The 27,012-nt window shown below is 48.4% G+C and overlaps 1 protein-coding gene across 14 annotated transcripts in view; it reads right to left on the reverse strand.

The window, feature by feature from the left end:
• adgrl2a (adhesion G protein-coupled receptor L2a) overlaps positions 1-27,012 on the reverse strand; it is a 695,216-nt gene that overhangs the window by 364,039 nt on the left and 304,165 nt on the right. Inside the window, exon 1 of one of the 14 annotated variants that reach the window (XM_072510362.1) lies at positions 26,861-26,990. The exons of the other annotated variants lie outside the window; for them this stretch is intronic. The gene's annotated coding sequence lies outside the window, so the exon portion shown is untranslated. Of the gene's footprint in view, positions 1-26,860; positions 26,991-27,012 lie in introns of those variants that run through there. 14 annotated transcript variants of the gene reach the window in all.

Here is a 27,012-nt window from a genome sequence, read left to right on the forward strand (position 1 = left end):
CAACTTTCAAAGATGTATGAACATAGACCCCAAGATCTCTCTGCTCCTCCACATTGCCAAGAACTCTACCGTTAACCCTGTATTCTGCATTCATATTTGTCCTTCCAAAATGGACAACCTCACACTTTTCAGGGTTAAACTCCATCTGCCACTTCTCAGCCCAGCTCTGCATCCTATCTATGTCTCTTTGCAGCCGACAACAGCCCTCCTTACTATCCACAACTCCACCAATTTTCGTATCGTCTGCAAATTTACTGACCCACCCTTCAACTCCCTCATCCAAGTCATTAATGAAAATCACAAACAGAGGACCCAGAACTGATCCCTGCGGTACGCCACTGGTAACTGGGATCCAGGCTGAATATTTGCCATCCACCACCACTCTCTGACTTCTATCGGTTAGCCAGTTCGTTATCCAACTGGCCAAATTTCCCACTATCCCATGCCTCCTTACTTTCTGCAGAAGCCTACCATGGGGAACCTTATCAAATGCCTTACTAAAATCCATGTACACTACATCCACTGCTTTACCTTCATCCACATGCGTGGTCACCTCCTCAAAGAATTCAATAAGATTTGTAAGGCAAGACCTACCCCTCACAAATCCGTACTGACTATCCCAAATCAAGCAGTGTCTTTCCAGATGCTCAGAAATCCTATCCTTCAGTACCCTTTCCATTACTTTGCCTACCACCGAAGTAAGACTAACTGGCCTGTAATTCCCAGGGTTATCCCTAGTCCCTTTTTTGAACAGGGGCACGACATTCGCCACTCTCCAATCCCCTGGTACCACCCCTGTTGACAGTGAGGACGAAAAGATCATTGCCAACGGCTCTGCAATTTCATCTCTTGCTTCCCATAGAATCCTTGGATATATCCCGTCAGGCCCGGGGGACTTGTCTATCCTCAAGTTGTTCAAAATGCCCAACACATCTTCCTTCCTAACAAGTATTTCCTCGAGCTTACCAGTCTGTTTCACACTGTCCTCTCCAACAATATCGCCCCTCTCATTTGTAAATACAGAAGAAAAGTACTCGTTCAAGACCTCTCCTATCTCTTCAGACTCAATACACAATCTCCCGCTACTGTCCTTGATCGGACCTACCCTCGCTCTAGTCATTCTCATATTTCTCACATATGTGTAAAAGGCCTTGGGGTTTTCCTTGATCCTACCCGCCAAAGATTGTTCATGCCCTCTCTTAGCTCTCCTAATCCCTTTCTTCAGTTCCCTCCTGGCTATCTTGTATCCCTCCAATGCCCTGTCTGAACCTTGTTTCCTCAGCCTTACATAAGTCTCCTTTTTCCTCTTAACAAGACATTCAACCTTTCTTGTCAACCATGGTTCCCTCACTCGACCATCTCTTCCCTGCCTGACAGGGACATACATATCAAGGACACGTAGTACCTGTTCCTTGAACAAGTTCCACATTTCACTCGTGTCCTTCCCTGACAGCCTATGTCCCCAACTTATGCACTTCAATTCTTGTCTGACAACATCGTATTTACCCTTCCCCCAATTGTAAACCTTGCCCTGTTGCACGCACCTATCCCTCTCCATTACTAAAGTGAAAGTCACAGAATTGTGGTCACTATCTCCAAAATGCTCCCCCACTAACAAATCTATCACTTGCCCTGGTTCATTACCAAGTACTAAATCCAATATTGCCCCTCCTCTGGTCGGACAATCTACATACTGTGTTAGAAAAGCTTCCTGGACACACTGCACAAACACCACCCCATCCAAACTATTTGATCTAAAGAGTTTCCACTCAATGTTTGGGAAGTTAAAGTCGCCCATGACGACTACCCTATGACTTCAGCACCTTTCCAAAATCTGTTTCCCAATCTGTTCCTCGACATCTCTGTTACTATTGGGGGGCCTATAGAAAACTCCTAACAAGGTGACTGCTCCTTTCCTATTTCTGACTTCAACCCATACTACCTCATTAGGGTGATACTCCTCGAACTGCCTTTCTGCAGCTGTTATACTATCTCTAATTAACAATGCTACGCCCCCACCTCTTTTACCACCCTCCCTAATCTTATTGAAACATCTATAACCAGGGACCTCCAACAACCATTTCTGCCCCTCTTCTACATCGTAGTCCCAAGTACCGATCCATGCCTTAAGTTCACCCACCTTATTCCTGATGCTTCTTGCGTTGAAGTATACACACTTCAACCCATCTCCGTGCCTGCAAGTACTCTCCTTTGTCAGTGTTCCCTTCCCCACTGCCTCATTACACGCTTTGGCGTCCTGAATATCGGCTACCTTAGTTGCTGGACTACAAATCCGGTTCCCATTCCGCTGCCAAATTAGTTTAAACCCTCCCGAAGAGTACTAGAAAACCTCCCTCCCAGGATATTGGTGCCCCTCTGGTTCAGATGCAACCCGTCCTGCTTGTACAGGTCCCACCTTCCCCAGAATGCGCTCCAATTATCCAAATATCTGAAGCCCTCCCTCCTACACCATTCCTGCAGCCATGTGTTCAACTGCACTCTCTCCCTATTCCTAGCCTCGCTATCACGTGGCACCGGCAACAAACCAGAGATGACAACTCTGTCTGTCCTGGCTTTTAACTTCCAGCCTAACTCCCTAAACTTGTTTATTACCTCCACACCCCTTTTCCTACCCATGTCGTTGGTACCAATGTGCACCACGACTTCTGGCTGCTCGCCCTCCCCCTTACTCTACAAACCTCCTTCCAATAATCCTCTAGATATGGGCAGGACCAAAACATATGAACGTGATTAGCGGGGGCTCCCCCGCAACGCTCACACACATCTTCTACTCCTTCAAAGAATCGGCTCATCCTCGCCCTCGTGAGGTGTGCTCTGTATAACATCTTCAGCTGTATCAGCCCCAGCCTCGCACACGAGGTGGAGGCATTCATTCTCCGGAGCACCTCACTCCAGAACCCCTCCTCCATATCCTCTCCCAACTCTTCCTCCCACTTTGCTTTGATCCCTTACAGTGGTGCCTTATCGTCTTCAAAAATAGCTCCATAAACCGCTGACACTACCCCCTTCTGCAGTCCCCCTGTCGTCAGCACCTTCTCCAGCAATGTGGAGGCCGGCTCCACCGGGAAGCTCTGTATCTCCTTTCTGGCAAAATCTCGAACCTGCATGTATCTAAACATTTCCCCCTGCTCCAGCCCATACTTCGCTTCCAACTCCTTCAGTCCTGCAAACTGACCCCTAAGAAACAAATCTTTTAGCGCCTTAATCCCCTTCGCCTCCCATTTCCGAAAATTTCCATCCCCCCTCCCTGGAACCTCTTTCCTCCTTTACGACACTCCTTAAAGCCTACCTTTTGATTCTCTGCCCACATACTATACCATCTGACGCGGTGTCCCAGGCCCCTGTGAAGCACCTTGGGGAGCTTGTGCACGAGGTTGAGAGGGTGGATAGACTGCCCTTGTCCCTACATAAAGGTTGCAGCATGTGAGCACAGTGTGGTCCTTCAGAGGAGAAGGCTGCCTCAGAAGCATTTTGCTTGCAAAATATTATTAATCTGCTTTTGCTGAATGGCCAGTTGCAAAACATTCAAAAAGTGGCAAAATAAGCTGGAGGGACAGGAAGCCACAGGGTCAAGCCGGGCATTGTCTCGAACCCAGGGACCAACCCTGCCAAAGGAACACGCACTCATTCACGAGCTAGGTTCCTCAGCACAGAAATCGCTATTATTCCAATTTGAAAGCAGACCTCGCACACAATGTAGCATTGTCCCTCCCGCTGCGGCAGACTGCTTGATCTGAGCAGAATTTAAACAAAGATACGGGAGCTGGTTGCCTCACATCACTCTCTCCCGCCTCCTGCTCACAGTACAAGACCCACTGAAGGATTGTGTTTTATTTTTCAAGGATCAGCCATGGCTCACTGATTCGCACCGTTGCCTGCAATTCAGGTGGTCGCGGGTTCAAACCCTGCCCGAGCACTTAATCCAGGCTGACTCTGCCGGTGCAGTTCAATGAGAGAGCGTTGCACTGTCGGAGTCTCCGAGATTCTCCGCCCTGCCCCCCCCCTGCGGCGTGTTTCTCGACGGCGCGCCGTTCGCAGGCGGCGGGATTCTCTGCTTCCGCCGCTCGTCGATGGGATTTCCCATTGGAGCCACCGCACGCTGCAGGGAAACCCGCAGACAGGGGGCGCACTGCCAGCAGGAACAGAGAACCCCTGCAGCCAGAGAATTCCAGCCAATGTCTTTTAGCTGAGTCGTTAAACCAGATCCCAGCGGGCAGCGCGGTGGTGCAGTGGGTTAGCCCTGCTGCCTCATGGCGCCGAGGTCCCAGGTTCGATCCCGGCTCTGGGTCACTGTCCGCGTGGAGTTCGCACATTCTCCCCGTGTTTGCGTGGGTTTCGCCCCCACAACCCAAAGATGTGCAGGGTAGGTGGATTGGCCAGGCTAAATTGCCCCTGAATTGGAAAAATGAATGAATTGGGTACTCTAAATTTATATGAAAAAAAACAGATCCCAGCAACGTAAAAGATCCCACTGCGCCATTTTGAAGAAAAGCAGGGGCTATCTCTGGGACTCTGATCAACACGTGCACCTCAACCAACATCACGGAAACAGATTAGCTGCTCATTTATCTGATCGCTATTTGTGGGACCTTGCTATGCACAAATTAACTGCCCCATTTCTGCCCATGACAACAGCACTTCACTTCGCCAGATCGCTACTAGAAATCGAGGGCTCTATGAAGCGTTTTGCAATTCTATCAGGAGGAGAACTCTTTTACCCCAGTCATGTTTCAATGTTATTCGCACTTTTTGCTCGAGTTTTAACCAATTCACTTCAGTTCAGTAAATCCGCACAGGTGGCTCCATATCGGAGCACCTGCTCTTGTCAAACATGGTTACCACTTAGATGGAAACGGTGGAAAGGAACTGACAGCTGCGATAGACTTCTCCACAGTGCAGCGTACATTCCCTGCTAGGGGAGTCATTAAGCACTCTTACTTAGCAGAAAGAGGATTAACAAACTGTGGGGGTCCCATGTTAACACTAACTAACTGGCTTGCAATCGAGTACAGTTACCAGCCAAACCCCTTCCTCTTTCCTCCGGATCGCAAGGAAGAGATCGTGCATCGAGATGGGGGGGAAATAAAGAGACAAAAACTATCCATGCCCAAAAAAAGTTTTGATAAGAGCAAAATAAAGAGCGAACAGTCTCCACTGACAGGAAGGTCAGTAACCAAAGAGGAAAGATTGAAAATAAATGAGAACCAAAGAGGACGTTTAGAAGATTTACGGCACGGTGGCAGAGTGGTTGGCACTATTGCCTCACAGCACCAAAGGCCCAAGTTCAATTCTGGCCGTGGGTCACTTGTCTGTGTGGAGTTTGCAAGTTCTTCCCGTGTCTGCGTGCGTTTCCTCCCACAGTCCAAAGATGTGCATGTTAGGCGGATTGGCCAGGCTACATTATCCAATTAGTGTCCAGGGACGTGCAGGTTAAGTTAGGGGTTATGGGGATAGGGCAGGATGGACATGGGTAGAGTGTGCATTCGAAGGGCTGGTGCAGACTCGATGGGCCGAATGGCCTCCTTCTGCACTGTAGGGATTCTACAATTTTCCCCCCAAAAAACCACAGCAGGGCAGTGAGCTGGTGTGGCCGGAACCGCTGCCTGAAAGGGCGGTGGGAACAGATTGAATCAAGAAGTGAATTGGGTTTGCATTTGCAAAGGGGGAGAAAAATTGCAGGTTTATGGGGAAAGAGCAGGAGAATTGGATGAATTGGATAGCTCTTTCAAAGGGACAGCACAGCCAAGATGGGCTGAATGGCCACCTTCTGTGCTGTATCATTCCATTCTTTGTCAGCGATCTGTCAACCCATCTTACAAAAAGTCAGGCTCATCCCCCAGCGTACTTTTCTATCTCAGTCTGGCTAAAAGGAGCCTGTTTTACTTAAGTCTTTCTCACATATTGTCCGTCCTCCAATCGTCCATCCAGTAAAAGGCCCATTTTGTTTTCATTCAAATGTTCTCAATCATTCTTCAGATATTGGCATTGTCGACAAGGCCAGCATTTAAGTGCATGTCCGTAATTGCCCTTGAGTAGTGGTGGAGGACTGCCTTCTTAAAAAGTCTGTACTGCATCTGGTGTAGGTGCATCTTGTGGGGATGTTAGGAGGCGAGTTCCAGGATTTTGACCCAGCAACAGTGAAGGAATGTGGATATAGTTCCAAGCTAGGACGATGAGTCATACGGAAGGGAACTTGCAGGTGGCGGCATTCGCATGCACTCGGTGCTCTTGTCCTTTTAGAGGTCGCAAATTTGGAAGATGCAAACGAAACAGTCTTGGGCTAGTTGCTTGAGTGCACCTTGTAGATGCTACACCCTGCTGGCACTGCATGCGAGTGGCGGAGGAGTGAATGTTTAAGGTAGCGGTAGGGTGCCAGTCAAATGGGATGTTTCGTCCTGGACGGAGTGGTGTTATAACACGTGTTCACAGGAACGCAAAATTTGCTTCTTTAAAATTTCTCAGCCGTATCCAGGTGACTGACCTTCAATTGTTAAAGCTTCAAGGACAATCCTGCAGGATTGGGAAGCTGGTCTGACCGACTCGCTGAGGACATTGTTTTCCAACAGAGATAGCACCCAATGCTTTCGACACATCTTAGTTTCAAGTTGGGGAAGCGTTGCTCTTTATTGTTTATTTTGCGAGTTCGCCTTTTTCGCTCCCCTCCCCCAAACATTATAATCCTGCACCACCCTGATGCCCGGCACGTGGAAAGCTTATTCTATCAGTAGCTTCAGTGGACCATGAACCAGGAGATCAATGGCTGGTGATAATAAAACCAAGCCAACACAAAGAGAGAGGGAGAGATTGCTTCCATCGCTGTTATCTGTTGACACCTCGTGTGGGGCCAACACACTGAGCAATCAGCCTATCTGGACTAGCCTGCCTCTTAAGGTGCGGGGTTTGAGGTAGTTTGCTTGGGAAAGTCCCGAGAAATCAGGAACAAATCCACCAAACCGAGTGTGAATTTATGGGATGATTGAAGCAGGATCAATTCCCCCCCCCCCAAAAAAAAATCATGCATATTCCAGTTTTGTTAAACTGTAAGAAGGCCAGCGGCAGGCATCATGGCGGACAGGAACCCAAAATTGGGCACGAGAACCTGCCCCGCCGATCAGCGGGAAATTAGTGGACCATTCCACCCGCCACCAGACTTGAACTGGAATTTTCCGGCCCCCAAGTGGCGGGTCTTCGCACGGCGCTCGCGGCGGGGCAACTGGCTTTTCAGGGTTTACACACCTCACCGTCGCAGGTCGAATTCAGCGGGATCAGAATAACAATAATAATCTTTATTAGTGTCACAAGTAGACTTACATTAACACTGCAATGATGTTATGGTGAAAATCCCCTAGTCGCCACATTCCGGCGCCTGTCCGGGTACGCAGTGGGCAAATTCAGAATGTCCAATTCACCTAACAAGCACATCTTTCAGGACTATTGGGAGGAAACCGGAGCCCCCGGAGGAAACCTACGCAGACACGGGGAGAACATGCAGACTCCCCACAGACAGTGACCCGGCCGTGATTCGAACCTGGGACCCTGGCGCTGTGAAGCCACAGTGCTAACCACTGTGCTGCCGTACTATCCTGCAGACAGGAAAAGGTGAGAAAACCTCACCCTTCGTCTGGAAAATGGACAATTCTGACCAATGATTGAAGCCTGAGGAAAAGGAGCCATCAGATCCTTGTTTAAAAAAATTATTATTCTCCATCTAAATTTGCATGGAAATGGATAGAGAGCTTGTATGCAGCTTGGGAAATAGAAAGCGATGCAGAATTTTCACTGGAGTTTATTTTTGGTCGTGTGGACATTCGTTTACCTTCAGCATTAATATCAGAACTGATGGATTTTGGCAGATGACTACGAGCTAATGGCAAAGGGTCTTCTTCCCCCAAAAAGGGAAGCCTGTGGGATCGCCCATAGAATCATAGAATTTACAGTGCAGAAGGAGGCTATTCGGCCCATCGAGTCTGCACCGGCTCTTGGAAAGAGCACCCTACCCAAGGCCAACACCGCCACCCTATCCCCATAACCCAGTAACCCCAACCAACACTAAGGGCAATTTTGGACACGAAGGGCAATTTATCATGGCCAATCCACCTAACCTGCACATCTTTGGACTGTGGGAGGAAACCGGAGCACACATGGGGAGGATGTGCAGACTCCGCACATAGTGACCCAAGCTGGAATCGAACCTGAGACCCTGGAGCTGTGAAGCAATTGTGCTATCCACAAGGCTACCGTGCTGCCCCATTGGATGTTTTAAAAATTATGGGGTTCAAAAAAGGGGGGAGTATAAATAATAGTTTCCCTTGTGGAAAGACCAAAACTAGGAGGCCATAAATATACAAGTTAAATCCAATCAAGAATTCAGGAGAAACATATTTACCTCGAAAGTGGTTAGAATCCATCATGGAGCAGTTGAGGTGAATTGCATAGATTAATTTAAGGTGAACCTAGATTAACAAGAGGGAGAAGGGTATATTGATGGGGTTAGATGAGGAAGAGGGGCATAAAGCCATGACCACGAGAAGGACAAGGGCAAAAGACACATGGAAATACCACCACCTGGAAATTCCCCTCAAAGCCACTCATCATCCCAACTTGTAAGTACATCGCCGTCCCTTCACTTGCTGGGTCACAATCCTGGAATTCCCTCCCTAATAGAATTGCGGGTATGCCGCCACCTCGTAGACTGCAGCCGTTCAAGAACCACCACATTGTCAAGGGCAATGAGGAGTGGGCAAAAAAAATGCTGGTTCGAGCCAGGACCCTCCACATCCCATGGATGAATAAAAATGAAGAGCAGCATAGACTTGTTGGGCTGAAGGGCATGTTGCTATGCTGTATGTAAAGAATATCTCAGGTGTGTCTGAAAGTAAAATCAAGGGATCGCATTACTTCTGTGACTTGAATACAGCTCAGGCTGTATAACCCCATACTTGGTAATTTAGGTAAAGACGCATTCAATTTAGGAGGCAGGGATCAGTTCTGTTTGTTCAACATGTCAACTAAAGACCCAGAAAGTATGGGAAAGATTGCACTGGGCACAGAAAATGAATTTTAAACAATTTTGCAATTACATTTGTCGAACAGAAAGGCAGAGTGCAGGGCTACACAGGACATGATGCCTTGTTCCTGTTATTGAGACAAAGCTATGGATTGCACTCAATCTGTTCCACGCTGCAGAATTTTATGTATATCTGCAAAATGTAATCCCCAAAGTATAATTGACGCGAGTAATATTCTCAGCGTGTGTTACAGAAATATCCTTTGTACAAGCTGCTGAAAAGCAGTAAGATAATTGGTTAGCCCTGCTGTGCAGAACCACACCGAAACAAAGGCCTTCCAAATTACCGGAAAGCTGCTGAGTCAGGTTTCCGAGCAGGGGGACGTGGCGATATCAGCTTACCATCGTGGTCCGCGCCTACACGTCAGACCAACGTTTCCCATCAATGGGTTTACTCCACAGGCCCAGGCACACAGTCAAGGCCGGCAGTCCAATGAAATACAGAGGGAGAGTTGGACTGTCACAGGTGCAATCTTTTGGACAAGGTGTTAAACCGAGACCCTGTGCACGTCCGCTTGGGTGGAAGTGAAAGGCTCCCACAGCACTTTGTCAATGAACAGGGGAGCTATCCCCAGTGCCCTGGCTAATATTTATCCCATAAAACAACTTTACTAACAACAGGGTAACACACGGTGTCCCAAAAAAACTTGCACCCCTCTGGCATTCTGCATGGGTCCCGGAATGCATTTTGAACTCACAAACCTTTGGTCAAGAGGGCTACCCAACTGAAACAGATCAATACAGGTTCTCAGTGATTCACTTGAAACACTGCTTTTAACTCAAGAAAGTTTGACTCAGAGCAGGGTAGAAGTGGGAAAGCATATAGAATTGTGAAGGGATTAGATAGGATAGATGCGGGGAGGTTGTTTCTACTGCCGGGTGAAAGCAGAACGAGGGGGCATGGCCTCAAAATAAGGGGAAGTAGATTTAGGACTGAGATTAGGAGGAACTTCTTCACCCAAAGGGTTGTGAATCTATGGAATTCCTTGCCCAATGAAGCAGTTGAGGCTCCTTCATTAAATGTTTTTAAGATAAAGATAGATAGTTTTTTTGAAGAATGAAGGAATAAAGGGTTATGGTGTTCGGGCCGGAAGGTGGAGCTGAGTCCACAAAAGATCAGCTGTGATCTCATTGAATGGTGGAGCAGGCTCAAGGGGCCAGGTGGCCTACTCCTGCTCCTAGTTCTTGTGTTCTTATTTCACACTCCATTTTACTATCACTGCTTTGGCTCGTCTTCAACCTCCCACATACAAGAAGCACCTGCAGAGATATGCGATCAGTTGACATCACACTGTATTTAGCCCATCAGCCTTTGTTGATATGTGGTAAGACACCATCCTACTACAGGACACAGCGTAAAATGAACCCTCAGGCCAATGATTAGGGATTTGGGGCCAGCTAGTGAGCCTCCCTACTCAAGACTTTGAATCACCGATGCTGGAAGCAGTCACATAAACAAGGTGATAAATCAGCAGTGGAATGAAACTAAATGTAGGACACTTCACATTAAGCAACGAAAAGCACTGAGTCACACTGAAGTATTAGCAGATAAGGAAACAAGTCATTTGTAAATATGTGGGATGATCAAATTCAGGGCTGCGTAGTCAGGGAGAGCGCGGTGATTACACATTCCTCCTCATGACTCTCACCGATATCTCAAAGCGCTTCCCATGCAATAAGTCAACTTGAAATGCCGGGATTGCCGCTATACAGTTAAAGGCAGTAGACGTTGCTGCTTGCATCTTCTAGCTGTGTGCAGAGTGAGCAGAATGTCTAGTTCGGGTGACATTGATAGGGAGAGGAACATTGGTCCAGAGGCCTCAAGGTCCTTTTCCAAATAGTCCCATGCGATCTTTAAAAGAGCTGATGGGCTAAATACGTCTTGGTGACAATGTCACCTCCTGCAATGGGCTGCCTCCCAGGGTTGGAGCAAGGTTCTGGAAAGCTATTCCGGAACAGATCAAACCTTCCCTTCCCCCATCGAGGTTGCCATCATCAACGGGCAATGAATGCTGCCAAATGAGGAACATTATGGCAATTCTCAGCATTCACTAAAATGACTTGTTAATAAGCGGCAATGAGTAATTGTAGATAATGAAAATGTAGTTGCGGTTCAACATTTAGCTTCAGGTTGATTTGCAAATGAGTTTCCCCTCCGAGGACTGAATTTTGGTGTAATTTTAAGTTTCACATTTTCTCATCATATATATCTTGAAATGAGCTGTGTGAGATAGAGTGACGCAGATTACTTAATGAGCTTGAATTAATGAAAATCGATGGAATCATTTTTTACAATTACAGTATCATATTCACAAATACCCTTGAAAGACGAGGGAAAAAAATTGAAACCGCAAATTCATCAGCCGTTTGCTACTCGCTGTACCGCGCACATCAATGCAGAGGGGACGGGGGTGGGGGGGGGATATCCATCCCAAATTTTATGTATTAAGACTGGGCGGCGAATGCGGAGAAGGTACGGGGTTGGAATAGGGAGGTGGAGGCTTTGTGGGCAAGGGTGGAGGCTGGTTTGTGTAGGAGGCCAGGGTTGCGGGCACTGGCAACGGCGCCGCTTCCGTTGGCTCCAGGGAAGTATTCGGGAATTCCGGTGATGGCGGCCACGCTGAAGATTTGGAGGCTGTTCCGGGCAGCATTTTAGATTGGGAGCGGGGGCCGAGGGTGGATGCCAATCAGAGGGAATCACGGATTTTGAGCCGGGCAGGATGAATGCGAGGTTCCGGGAATGGGAAGAGAAGGGGGAATCAGGGAGATAAAGGATCTTTTTCCAGGGGGGCGGTTTGCGAGCTTGGAGGAATTGAATGAGAAGATTGGGCTGGCGGGGGAAGAGAGTTTCCGTTACGTGCAGGTGCGGGACTTTGCGAGAAAGGTCTTTCCAACCTTCCCGATAGCACCTGCCTCTTCGTTGTTGGAGGAGGTGCCATGAGCGGGGCAGTTGGGGAGGGGTTCTTATTGGGTGGGGATTTTTAGAGGTTGGGTGCACATTTTTGACATTGCAAAATGTTGAAAATTGGAATAAAAATACTTTTCTTAAAAACCATGACATCAATGGGTTAAAGTCAATCCCACACAGCTGACACATTGTGGTCACAGGACTCGGAACAGTACAGCCCAACAGGTCACATATTTAGTGCCCTGAGCTAAGATGACCGACCTCACTCATTTTTTGGTATTAGAATTCATGTCAGTACCAGCCACGGGAGAAAAGAAAACGAGCCCCAGGCTCACCCATGTACCCTCACCCATCCTGTCCTGCTTAATTCCCATTATTTTCCATACGGAACAAGAAAGGCTTGTGATGCTTTACAAAAAAAAAGACTTGCATTTATATAGCACCATCCAAGATCTCTGGGCATCCCATCGAGCTTTACAGCCAAAGAAGTACTTTTGAAGTGCCGTCGCTGTTGTATTCTCAGGGGACTTGACAGGGCAAATGCTGAGAGGTTGTTTCCCTTTGTGGGGGAGGCTAGGCCCAGAGGGCATAATTGCAGAGTAAGGGTCGCCCTTTACTCCGGAAGGTAGTGAATCTGTGGAATTCTTTACCGCAGAGCGATGGTGAGGCTGAATCGTTAAATATGTTCAAAGCTGAGATAGACAGATTTTTTAATCAGCAAGGGAATCAAGGGTTGTGGGGATAAGGCCAGAAAGTGGAGTTGAGGATTATCACATCAGGTCAGTCATCATCTCATTGAATGGTGGTGGGACAGGCTCGGTAGGCCGACCGGCCTACTTCTGCGACCAACATATATTGTGGCCTAATGTTGGAAACCCAGCAGCCAATTTGCTCGCAGGTAGCTCCCACAAACAGCAACGTGATAACAAGCAGATAATCTGTTTCCGTGTGAGGCATAAATATTGGCCAGAACACTGGGGAGAACTCCCGTTCTGTTTTGAAAGACAATGCCATGGGAACCTTTACATCCACCCAAAAGGGAAGAACAGGATTTAGTCTTAACGGCTCATCCAAAAGACGGCACTTCATTACTGCCCTGGAGAGTCAGCCTTTGGACTCAAGAGTGGAACTTGAGGGCAGCGAGGTGGCGCAGCAGTGGTTAGCACTGGGACTGCGGCACTGAGGACCTGGGTTCAAATCCCGGCCCTGGGTCACTGTCCGTGTGGTGTTCGCACATTCTCCCCGTGTCTGCATGGGTTTCACCCCCACAGATGTGCAGGTTAGGTGGTTTGGCCATGTAAATTGCCCCTTAATTGGAAAAAAAAATTTGGCACTCGAAATTTCACAGAAAGAGTGGAACTCGGAGCCACAGTCTTCTGCATACCTACTGAACCTAAACTGGCACTGGCATAAGTGTGTGGCAAGTTGTTGTGGGATGGGCAAGTTAGGGTTTCCCCTCTCTTGCCAGTACATTCACAGAGGATTGGAAGCACTGGCAACATGGCCCAAGCCTCCAGAATGTCTGCCAACCTGACACCCACGTTAGGAGACTAGACATGGCACACCACACCTCTTCCCCTTCACCCCATCCAGAGGAAACTTAATCGCACAACTTCTGCCAACTACCACTGCCAACGATCATTTGCAACCTCGCTTATGACCCTTCAGCCCAGTTCGAACACGAGGCTATGAATCAGCTCCACCTTTGCTGTTCACCCACTCCAAAGTCAATTAGGCATCCAGCCCCCTTCAACAGTCTAGTTGCACACAGGAAGAATGTCCATTTGGATGGGTAAAGAGCATAACGGCAGGGCTGGTGTCGAGAGGGGCAACCGATGGTCAATGTGCCTTCAGTAGCAACTGTAGGCATGTTTTAAAACAAGAGGCACAGAACATAAAAGATTTAGCTTGATGTCCATTTCCTTCAATGATGAATGCGTTCAGACCCCCAGCGATGAGACAATCTCAGACTGCATACACTGCAGCAAAATGGCAGGGTACCTCAAGTAGTTCCCCCCCCACCCCCCCCCCCCCAACCTTCATGAGAATCAGCATTGTGCTTATCACTGAAAACAAACATATCTAAAGAACACAAGTCATTTTATTCACTGTGCCAAGCAAAACAATTTTTAAAAGTCTGCATTTTCTCCTTCTAGGTCCTGAGCAATCAGCATTACTAAAGGGCTGGTCCACATTCTGCCTGCTACACAAGAACGCAATCTTTAGCGATGATGCAAGGCAATTACTGTCAGCGAGAAGGAACTAATGCATCAAGCTCAATTTGTAGCATCGTAAGTATCTCCTCTGTTGGGGTCTGCTCCAAAGGTTAGAGGTCGCCCCACCATGTGACCTGAAGAGCCGAGCCTTCATCAACACTGAGCATCAGCGCCCTCCTGCCGCACAAAAGCTGCCTCCGAGCAGCCGAGATCTTATCGGCGACAACAAAGCAGGCCATTAAGACTTCAAAACACAAAACAAAACTGAGGGTAATGGCTGTCTCTCCGCCGGCTTCAGGCTGGCGAGGACAATTTTAGGACGCTAATGGCTGTCGGCTCATTCTTTGCTCCTCGGCAGCGAGCGCAATCAGTAGCAGCTGCTGAGTGACTTCAAGATACAATTTAGTCACACCGCCTGCTTGCTGAGAGTTCAGTGATAGAGTCAGGGACGTAACCATTGCATTCCAAATGTAAGCGCTCGCATTTCTAAAGTACTTTCAATGTGGTGACGATATCCAAAAAAGCGGGTAGTCAAACACTTTTTTTATGCTGAGCCACATATTGAAACATTTGGTGAGGTGACCATGAGATTGGCCTAGACAGGTAGGCTTTGAGTAAATTCCAACGTGCAGAGCCCAAGCAGCTGAAGACGAGCAAGGATTCAGGGCTGTTGTGCCAAAACTGAGCGGCCTCAGCCTGGGTCAGTTGGCAACATTGTGCATCCAACTCGGGGAGACGAGCACAAGGTCTCGGCCACACTTCAGAGGGAGTGCTGCACTGCCAAAGAATCTGCCTTTCGGGAGAGACATTCAGCCAAGGCCCTATCTGCCCTTCGTGTGTACGTCGACAGCCAAAGTATCGATCCAAAAAAAAACGTGGTTGGGAAGTTGGGTTTTGAGAAGATTTTGTAAAGGCAGGAAGAGGGGAGGTGGATGGGGTGAGGGAGCGAAAGAGAATGGAATCCTAGCGTCAATAATGGGATGCCTAGCCGGCCAGTGTCGGAGCACAGAACGATTCTGGATAGGATGCAAGGTCAGAGGAGATTGCAGTGATAAACTGGGGCAAGGCTGGGCTAAAGGTTAAAACATTACACAAGAGGATAGGAAGCATTAAAAACCCCAACAGTAATCGTCACAGAAAATAGGTAATTGGAGATTACCAAATCAAATCATAGAATTTACAGTGGAGAAGGAGGCCATTCGGCCCATCGGGTCTGCACTGGCCCCTGGAAAGATCACCCGACTTAAGCCCACGCCTCCACCCTATCCCCATAACCCAGTAACACGACCTAACCTTTTGGACACATAAGGGTAACTTAACGTGGCCAATCCACTTAACCTGCACATAGGAGGAAACCGGAGCACCCGGAGGAAGCCTATTGGAGGCGATTCTCCAAGCCCCGCGCCGGGCCGGAGAATTGCCGAAATGACGCCGGCGCGCGATTCTCCGAGGTGCGGAGAATCGCCGCCATTTGCGCCGGCGCGTTTGGCTCGGCGCCGGCCCAGATGGGCCGAGCGGCTGCTCCGATATGACAGAGTTCCGCCGGCGCCGTTCACCCCTGGTCGCTGCCGGAGGGAACTCTGCGAGAACGGGGGGGGGGGGGGGGGGGGGGGGGGGGTGCCTCTGATGGGGTCTGGCCCACGATCGGGGGCTACCAATCGGCGGGCCGGCCTCTTCCCCCTCCCTGGCCTACTTCCCTGCGCAGCCGGCCCCTAAACACGGACTCCATCTTGAGTCGGGGCCTGCGCGCAAAAGAAGTCCCCTGCGCAGTGGCAGGATGGCGCGGGCCAACTGCGCATTCGCAGGATTGAGCTGGCCCAACTGCACATACGCCCATTTGGCACCACGAGAGGAGGCTGGTTTCGAACCTGGGTCCTCAGCGCTGTAGTCCCAATGCTAACCACTACGCCACTGTGCTGCCCAATGTGACTGGCTCTTAACTGCCACGCCGGAATGGCCGAGTGAACCCCGTAGCTCAAGGGCAAGTAGGGATGGGCAACATGGCCTTGCCAACGGCGTTCACATACCGTGAATGCAATAAGTCAGAGCACAATGTATTACATTGTGCATTTACGGGGTATATTACACTAAAACTACTCTGATTATTGCAAAACCACGTGCCACCAGAAGCGCCATGAGTAATTTCATGAAAAGACTTTGCAGCATGTATTTTGAAAGTTTTTGCTTACAATCCGATCCTGATAAACCTGCAGGTTTGATGTATCCGAGTGGTTTGCTGGGTTGCATCAGGGGATGGGCCATACATACAGGCTGGGCCCAGTAAGATGGACTGACTTCCTTCCCTAACACACACCAATGGGCTGTTGGGTTTTTATGGAAAACAAATACATGGTCATTTCTGCAAAGGCTCGTCTTTTCATTTCCCAGATTTCTAAAGCTGAATTCAAATTCTGGAACATTGGTGCACTCATGTAATCCCTGGATTATTAGGCCAGTGCGATTGCCCGAATGTTCATAGATTATCATAGAATTTACAATGCAGAAGGAGGCCATTCGGCCCATCGAGTCTGCACCAGCTCTTGGAAAGAGCACCATACCCAAGGTCAACACCTCCACCCTATCCCCATAACCCAGTAACCCCACTCAACACTAAGGGCAATTTTGGACACTAAGGGCAATTTATCATGGCCAATCCACCTAACCTGCACATCTTTGGACTGTGGGAGTAAACCGGAGCACCCGGAGGAAACCCACGCACACACGGGGAGGATGTGCAGACTCCGCACAGACAGTGACCCAAGCCGGATTCGAACCTGGGACCCTGGAGCTGTGAAGCAATTGTGCTATCCACAATGCTACCGTGCTGCCCTTGGTCAGTTAGGAAGCGTTGCCCAGAACCCATCCACCGGTTTCTAAACTGCCCCTTCGCAATAAACAGGAAAACCGAGCAGTTTACTGGGCCAGTTTGAGAAAATAAACATGCCGAATGCTCATCTGTGTCCTTCCAAAAAGCAACTCCTCTCGACTAATATCTAGAGGGACGCTGCTGCCTCTCTCATTCAACTGCTGCATTTCACAATGACCAGATGACAAACACGGAAGGTAGGCATGGCAATCTCAAACCCAATCATCACGGTACACAAAATCACCAAAACAAGCAACTCAACCTTAGCACTCGCATAAACCTAAACGTCACCGTTACCCTCTTCGAGCTCCCTGCGTGCACTCCTTACTCAAATGCGGGTCCCACTCTCCCCCGCCTTTTCCAGCCAGTCAAGGTACCACCAAAAATGCAGGGCCCTGCTAAGCAGTGTGGAGATCCTCAATCTCTCACCCACCCTCATCCTTGCGCATCGCCGACTGAAATGTCTGACTACTCGCTAGGCTTTGCTCAATTTAATGCTGCAGGGGCTCCAAAGAGAAAGTGTTTCTCTTACATTCAGTCAGGAAGCCCGAATTAGATAGTGTACAGCTTTTTAGCTCTGTTATTCATGTGCATTTCCTTAACAGCATTGCTCACTCGCCTGGCATTAATGCAAATGGAATCAAGCGGCAGGGTAGTTTGGGCATCCGAATGGTCTGCTGGCAGCGATCAGGATAAAAATGCAGTTCTTCCAGTTTGCTACCACATAGCTCATGGCTGATTATAGGTCTTGCCTCTGTTTAGTTGTGCCATTGTGTCAAAGGCCTTGAAATTACACGGTCGGATAACAGGCTGTCAATATTTGATGTGTTTGCATGACATTTTTCTCTGCTATTTTAGTGGAGGTGTTAACCTGCCTAAAACACAAGGGTTGCTGGCTCCCTGAAAATAGCAGAGTGGGGAATGTCGGATGGACATGTCAGGCATTCTTAGCCCAGGGTTCCGCAGTGTCACCTCAGGGCTAAAGAGAGATGCTGCAAATTACACAGGAACAGGAGGAGGCCATTCTGCCCCTTGAGCCTGTTCCGCCCACTCAATTAGACCAAGGGTGATCCGTGACATCACTCCACATATCTCCCGTTGCCAAAAATCCCTTAGTACACCACAACCAGCAAAAACTCCCAACTTGCGTTTACAGACACGTTAATTGTGGGAAGGATTTCACTGATCCCAGCCTGCACAATAGCCGAGAGCCAGCTGAAGGATCAGTGCACAGATTTGCTTTTTTCTTTTATAATTTTAGAGTACCCAATTCATTTTTCCAATTAAGGGGCAATTTCGCGAAGCCAATCCGCCTACCCTACACATCTTTTGGGTAGTGGGGACAAAACCCACGCAAACACGGGGAAAATGTGCAAACTTCACACGGACAGTGACCCAGAGCCGGGATCGAACCTGAGACCTCGGCGCCGCGAGGCTGCAGTGCTAACCACTATGCCACAATGCTGCCCCAGATTAGCTTTTCTGATAGCACAAAGGCATCCGTTATTGTCAGTCTGACCATAAAATTCAAATGGCGCATTTGATATTTTCTACAGAACGGACGCCAAATTATATTGACCCCAAACTCCTGGTGGTACCTCAGGAGTTTACTGGCTTCGATGTTCATTCCAGGTGCGTTCACGCAGTGACTGGTCCACTCACTCTTCTCCTGAAACACGTTTCTACGGGTACCACGGTTACCTCCCCCAGAATGGCTGCTCCCCAAGAGGATGTTGACAGCACGTTCCGCCGTCAAGGCACCACGATCCCATCCCTGCCCTGCCTCTCCGCATTGGCGCTTTAGCAGAGCCACCGGCTGCCCGGAAGGGAAACCTTTGCGGATTTCATTGCCCATCCATCTTCGCCCTGCAATCGCCATCAAATGATGGCCAGTGGGAGGTAAGCACGCAGATGGATACCAGGCTCACACTTTGCTTAATGCCTCCCAAGAGCAAACAGCCCTTACTGTCTGAACTCAACGACACATCAGTGATAGCCGCGCCAGGGCACGGTGATGGGAGAACAACTCGCGCAAATGGAACTGCGCCGCAGAAGGAAAGGAGGAAATTGAACAATAATGACTACAATACTTCAAACTATCCCTTAGCCGCCTAGCCAGACGTCAGTCAATGGTGGCACTTCGAGAGTTCACAAGCTTTCACCTTCAGTGCCAGTTTTTCGCGAGGCGCTGTGTGTCAAAGTCAAGGTATCTAATATCGGCTGGATTACCCCCCATAATAACTTAGCTCAGCCTCGAGGGGGATAAACATTCCAATAAATGTGTATGGCACAATCGCGCGTTCATAAATCCATCCCAAGCTTCTCTTAATCATATTTGTTTTTGATGGATAACCCCAGACTACGTTTGGTCTCTTGAACTGCCATAAACACTACTTAAAGAAAAAAATAAAATATATATATATATAAAATTGACCTGCAAAGACCGCAGACGCAGTCCGGTACAAGGCCAGGCGAGCAAATGTCTGCAGACTCCACTCTGTACTTTGCTCAGCATTTTCACTGAAACAGTATTCCTGTCGCCAAATTGACCTACTTAGAACACATTACTGAGGCTGAACACAATACCATACCCAACCAAAAGCACCCCCACCGCCGCCACCCACCCCCAACAACCTTCACTCCAATCCTGTAGAGAATTTTCAGTGAATCTACAAAACATTTTTAAATTTAGCGACAGTAACCTCACAAGTGCAGCTGCCTGACGAGAACGGTTTGACTCCGTAAAACGCAGATTCATGAGGGAGCGGGAGGGGATAGAAATGCTGCACTAAAAACAAGATCGAAGGAAACGAGAGAGAGACACACACACACACACACACACACAAACAAAGGGTGAGGAGTTATCATAGACAGGGAACGCTTTTTATTTAAATTGTACGAAAAACAGGTATCGACAGAATAGATTCAAAGGGCAGGTTTATTTTTGCATGTTGATGCCGTTTATTGACACCTCGTCCCTCTGGGCCGGCACTAGGGTTAAAACAAGTTGACGGGTGAGATCCAGATCGGATAGAGCACTGCATTCTTTTCAATAATGACAAAGAGCGGGATGTGTGGCAAGGCAAATCCTTTATGAGCACAGGACCATGGGGGGAAAAAATGCACCACTCGACAGGTTCTGGAGCTAAATCCTTGAGCCTGCCATCCCCCCAGTCCTGTCCCTCAAATCAATTTGTAACGCTCCTAAAACAGAGGTCAAGGAACAACAAACTGAGGGAATCCATCGGCAGGTCATTCTGAGAATTCTACGGGGGTGGGGGGGGCTGATTTCCACATTCAGGAATGGCAAAAGGGGAGGGTTTTACTTGATGCCGGCCTTGCGGATTCATTTTGTGCTCAGAAGTTCTGGCTTCTGCATGTCAAATGCTGCATCTGCTTTCGCTGTAAACCTTGCACCACAAAAACACAATGAAAAGACTGGAAGACAAATCAATAAACCCTCATTTTATTCTCCTCCTGCGTTCGCGAGGTGAAGAGGCCATCTAAAGCTCGGGATAGTTGGGGCGAATGCCCCGGAGTCAGTACGGGTCCGACTGCCTTCCTCTTAATTCTCGGCTAAGCTCTGACCCAATCCGGAACAAGAGGCCGATCGGACAGTGAATTTTTTTTTTAAAAAAGGAGGACAATTCAGGTCAACAACCGGGGTTGGGAGAACCGGTCAACAACCGGATTTGAGGAAGGGATACAGCAACCCCCCCTCCCCCTCCCTCCCTCCCTCCACCCACACCTCAACCCCACCCCCTCCCCAACCACCCTGCTCTCTCATCGTGCCCTATCAGCCCCTCACAAAAATTTTAATTTCGGAATACAAGGGCAGCACGGTGGCGCAGTGGGCTAGCACAGCTGCCTCACGGCGCCGAGGTCCCAGGTTCGATCCCGGCTCTGGGTCACTGTCCGTGTGGAGTTTGCACATTCTCCCCGTGTTTGCGTGGGGTCCGCCCCCACAACCCAAAAATGTGCAGGGTAGGTGGATTGGCCACGCTAAATTGTCCTCTAAATTTATAATTTTTTTAAAATTCGGAAAACAAAACAATTTGTCTCGGGGGACACGGGGTGGGTGCAGGTGGTTAGCGTTTGTGGGGGTGAAGTTTGCGCAGCAGGCTTTCTAACAACAGAGTGAGATTTCCTTTGTGTGGGACCAGTAGCATTCTTGACAAAGGGTTTTGCTGTAGCAAGCAAAAGAAAGCTTTGACCCCCCTTCAACCCCACACCTAACATGAAATGGACCAATGAAACTTAATAATTAAGAAATGGAGAGGTACGTTTTTTTTTAGCGACAACCAATTTCGGCATCGACAGGCTACCAAGGTCAATCAGTTAAGATGCAGAGTAAATCTCTCTCTCCTTCCAGCACCTCACGAATTGATGCCCAGCCCCTAAAACAAAGCGCTTCAATGTGCTGCGAGCTTCCTTTTTCATTCTCCGCGCTGCCCTTCACTGCTCGGCCGTTCTGAGGGAGGGCGGTCATTCAGCGCCAATTATGGACTCACAGTCAAGAGCAGAATTAGGCTGTGCCCACTCAAACCCACAGCCATTAGGAACTCTACAATTGCCCTCACCACCCTGCCCCATCAAGGAGCTGCAGTAAAAAAGTCAACGCATACCCACTAAAGATCACAACCTTTCCCCCTGGTACTCTACGCCTGGAGCTAATTTTTTTTTTTTTTTTTTTTATAAACTGATCGATAGAAAATGCCCAACAGTAACAAGTGGGAGCTTCACTCCATCGGCATGTTACCTGGATTGGAAACTTTTAAAAAATAGTTTGGTCTTTTAGCCCTGTCGCGCAGTCGGACTTCATACCTGGGTTGATATGCAGCCAAATTGTAGCCGCAACAAATGTTTCGATGCACAAGGTTTTGGTCTTCAATCCGTTAACACACAAAAATTATACCCTTTCCCAAAATGGTTGACAGAAGGAATTTGGCACAAATGCCACAGCACAAGGTGCACAGCATTAAGCAGAACCTTACAGCGCAGAAGTACGTAGCAGGCAATTCAGCCTAACTGGTCTAGTGTGGGTGTTAATAATCCACAGAACCCTCCTGTGACCCTACTTCATAAACACCATCTTTCTATCTCCCCACTGGTCTTATTTAGGAGCCCCTCAAAGGCATCCATGTTGTCTGCCTCTACTACCTCCGCTGAGAATTCCACATTCACATCGCACTCGAGAGTGAAGGTGTTTGTCCTGAATTTCTTGTTGGATTTACTAAGGGCAATCTTACATTTACGGTCCATCGTCTTGTTCGCCCAGGCAAGTGGACACATCATCTCCACGCCTACACTATCAGACCCCTTTGTACTTTTAAAGACCCCTATTGGGGTTACTGAGATCACTTTGCTCCATTTTAGCCCCTTAATTGTATTTAAATCCCATCGCCGTCAAGCCTCAGATTAACACGCCAAGGATTAGAGACCTCCTCCAGAAGGATGCCAAGCCATGTTACAAAAGAATTTAACTGCAGTCCAACAGGAACAACCTCATTTTCAGAAAAATCAGCAACCACAAAAATACAAAGTGATTAAGGATCAGGATCCAATAGAGACCACAAGATGCCACTGTTTACTGTTCAATGCAGGAACAAGTTTTTAAGGGTTAGACAGAGTGACACGGTACAGGACAATTATCCCAAAGTTAAAATACCGTCAGCATGGTGCCAGCAACACAAAGGCAGGGCAATCACATTGTGCAGGCATTCAAGAGTAAAAGTTAACGCACATGCTTGGAATGGAGTGGGCACTAATGCACAAGCACATTCACAGCCGCAGTCACACGAACAGCTGCAGTCACACGCACAGTCGCACGTACAGCCACAGTCGCGGCCGCTGTCACACACGCATACACGGCCGCAGTCACACACGCACGCACGGCCACAGTCGCACGCAGTCGCATGTACATGCACGGCTGCAGTCGCGCGCACATGTACGGCTGCAGTCGCACGCACATGCACGGCTGCAGTTGAATGTACACGCACAGCTGCAGTCACACGCACAGCCGCAGTCACACACACATGCACGGCTGCAGTTGAATGTACACACACAGCTGCAGTCACACGCACAGCCACAGTCGCAGGCACGGCCGCTGTCACACGCGCACACACGGCCGCAGTCACACACGCACGCACGGCCACAGTCGCATGTACATGCACGGCTGCAGTCGCACGCACATGCACGGCTGCAGTCGCACGCACATGCACGGCTGCAGTTGAATGTACACACACAGCTGCAGTCACACGCACAGCCGCAGTCACACACAGACACATGCACGGCTGCAGTTGATGTACATGCACAGCTGCAGTCACACGCACAGCCGCAGTCACACGCACAGAACTATGCACGGCTGCAGTCGCACACGCACACACACAGTCACACACATGCACGCACGCAGTCACACACAAGCAATTTCTCTGTCTGCTGTTTTCAACCACTGACCTGCTCATTTGAAATGGGTCAGCACCTTCGTTAAATGCAAGGCAATGTGACATGAACCAATTAACATGTCCAGGCCAGGGTTCTGCAAGGCTGCAAGCTGAATTCGGAGTATCTTGCTTTACAGCCCCATGAATCGAGTGTGCCAGGAGCAAAAGCAGATCTAATCTGACATGTTGTATGCTGTTTGCTAACTACAGAGACCAAGTTCAACTGGTTCAACTGTACCCCTTTGGAGCTCGGCTTCAAGGTGTGCCTGACCCAATGAGACTGCTCTCAAGGTGACACTCGGGTAAATTTGGTCAAGAAACCACATTAACGTCCAGCACCTTTGCACCTGGCAAGCAGCTAGACAGATGGGTCTTTGATAAACCCGTTTAACAGTATATTTCTGAAGTTAGGCTGTTGGGATCTGCCTTTCACGTATAAAACGGGTGCCTCTGATAAAGGCCAGGGCCCACATTTGGCTAGATTCCATGTCTTATTTGAGACACATGTGCAGAAAGAAGTGGAGAGCGACACTTCTGGAAGTCCTGGAGCTCTGTTTAAGTGAGGCCGTCCCAGCACAAATGTGTTACGGCTGCCTTAAAATGACTGGTTTGAGGGTCGCTGCACATTACTAAAACTGTTTTTTTTAAAAAGTGTAAAAGGCTGAACCTCCTGATGTGGATTTTAATGTAAACATTATATAGTCAGACAGGACTTGAGGAAAGCGACTGACAAGACCAATGGGGGCCTATCTTGGTCAACACAAGGTTTCTTGTCAAATAAAGAGCTAGACCTCGCATCCGGGTTTAAACAAAAATAAAGTTCACCCCCAGGACCAAAGCTTGATTTAAACATCTCCACTTAGAGTGACATTTGTCCTTTACTCTCATGTCGGATCCCTTGATCATTTCTTCAAGTTGACTCAGTGACCCAGGCAAGCTCTGCTGCCTCTCGTTTGTCATCTTCTGATCCAGTTGCCCGAGATGCCCACACTGACTGAACATACTGACGGGGACACACCCACACGGCAAACATGCAAACAACGCGAACACAACCCACCGCAAAACCAGGCTCAAGTACTGACATGCAGTCACCATTTCGACACTTTTGTTTCAATGCATCTCCCCCACCCCCCACCACCCCTTCCCCCACACGCATTAGTCCAAAATGGTGAAAATGAATGGTCTCTGATCTACTGCTAGCAGATAGGTAGTTCTAACTTGTCACAAAGCTTCTTGAATACATCGCGCTTTGGTTTTTATTCATCATCTCAAATTGACGAGGTAGTCAACGTTTCCACCTCATTCTCGTCAGGCCAGAGACCCTCTCGAGGCAACAGCAAAGTAAAAAAAGAATTACATCCATTTTACTGAGCTTTCCCGCCACTCCACCCCACCCCACCAGTTGAATAAACCCATATAGAATGAAGGTATATTTCATATATTCAGTGCTCTGAGCGTTAAGAATGTGGACCCGCTACCAGAAGCACAAATCGAAGAAACATGATAGGAAAGCTAGGTTAACGTACAAAGGCAGAGGGGACAGACGGCTATGCTGAAAGGGGGGGGGGGGGGATGAATTAAGATGGCATATATGGAGCGTAAACATGGTCAGGCTGAATGGCCCATTTCTCTGCTGTGGAATCAATGTTATTCCACGTAATATATGTATCATGAGCCCATTCGTGAAATCCATGTGAAATCCCAATAATTTTCCTCACTCCCACTGCACTGAAATCTGCTACTGAAGAATAAAACCTCGCCCAATTTTACAACACGCAGCTCACAAATCCTATCTCAGAACACCAATTGGAGCTTTCTGATTACAGGACTGGCGAATTAAGTCTTTAGCTTTTATTTTTCCCCATCTTCACGGACGCTGCTGCCTAACCTGTTGCTGGGCATCTCCAGCATTTTCACTTTACACTTATAGCATTTTGCTTTACCTGGCGATATTTAAAAATATAATTTTCACTCGTGCTAAACCTTTCCCCTTTCGTGCTGCTTAGATCCATTTGTTGGAGCAGACGATAGAAAGGTCGACTGGGGCACAGTTTCGCCCACGCACGGTACTGCTGCCTGGCAGGTGGCTGGGTAAATCACCCCAACTCTCTACCCTCACACAAGCCCTCACAAAACCAGCTAAACGCTCACTAAAGTTCAACCGCAGTCTCCCCCTCCCCCCCCCCCCCCCCCCCCCCCCCACCCCGACGCGCTGAAAGCACGACGGTTCTGCGGACGCAAAGCTTCCAGCTCCGCGTACAAGGTGACGCGGGTAAAACAGTCAGCCAACATTCCCCCCACCCCTCCCTCCCCCCAAAAAATAACTAAACGTATAAAAAAGGTTTGCTGCTAGACCCAATTGACACTTTGGCTGGAGGCTGCAGTTTCAACTGCAGGGTGGCAGAAAGTCATCGGATTTCTTTAGCCTCTCTCGCTCGCTCTCAAATAGTTGAGGCGTCATTAGCAAACCTCTCGGCTTTTTTGTAAAAAAAAGCTCACACATTGTAAATAACAAGGTTGCGTAGATAGACTGCTTGCAGACACATTACAAAATCCTTGAAGCAACCCGGGCATAGGGAGGGAGAATCTTAAAAATATGTACACGGCGGCGGCAATTCTGCTATTTCACCAGACCCTCCAAATCACACAGTGGCTTATTAATTATAGTTGGCGGTGCATTGAGTTTCAAGTCATGATTAAAGATTACTATTTCTGAACAATATGCTACGGAAAGTAAGTTATAAATTTCTTACAGCTGTATTAGCAGGATGGCTCGAGGTGCCATTACTCAACACTTTGCTTCGCTCTCTCGATTGCTGCTAACACATAAGCAACACCGGGCTTTGTTAAAGCTTTGCCGGACACCCCCCCTGCAGAATTGGCTGCAGATCATTGCAGAAAAGATGAAGACTTCACGATTCTTCATTTCGCAACGGAAAAATGGTCAATAAATGAATTCAGCCAGAACTTGGGAGGGAGAAATAAAACGGTCACTTTCAATGTCAAATTTACAATGCTGACGTGACGACAACAACAACAAAAAAAAGATCATCCTTGAGTTCCAATTGATTGCATTGCTTTCAGGAAAATATTCTAAATTATTGATAATCTGGAGTCCAAACTGCTAAAATATGACGGTTTGCAGGCTGGAATCATGTTCGGAAGTCAAAAAGATTTGCCAAACTGTTCAGCTGCTACCAGCCCACCTTTTCTGTTAAGGAAGAAAAAGTGACCACTTTTAATCCTCGTATTTAATCTCGTATTTAACCTAATGCTAACCATTGCCAGCTTGTACCCCTCGATAGAAACTCCGACTTTACGCTAGAGTACGTTACTTACGGGGACCCAGCGAACATCCGTCGTCCTCAGCAGCGAGTGCTACTCATCGATTAATGTTGTCCTCTCACTGTTCTCATGGCGTTGCTCTCTCTCTCCCTCTCTAAGGTGGTCAGTCTTTCCAGCATTCGGTAGCGGTCAACAACTGCACTCTG

Source organism: Scyliorhinus torazame, chromosome 7, assembly GCF_047496885.1.
Source record: "Scyliorhinus torazame isolate Kashiwa2021f chromosome 7, sScyTor2.1, whole genome shotgun sequence".
In the NCBI taxonomy this organism is placed as follows: domain Eukaryota; kingdom Metazoa; phylum Chordata; class Chondrichthyes; order Carcharhiniformes; family Scyliorhinidae; genus Scyliorhinus; species Scyliorhinus torazame.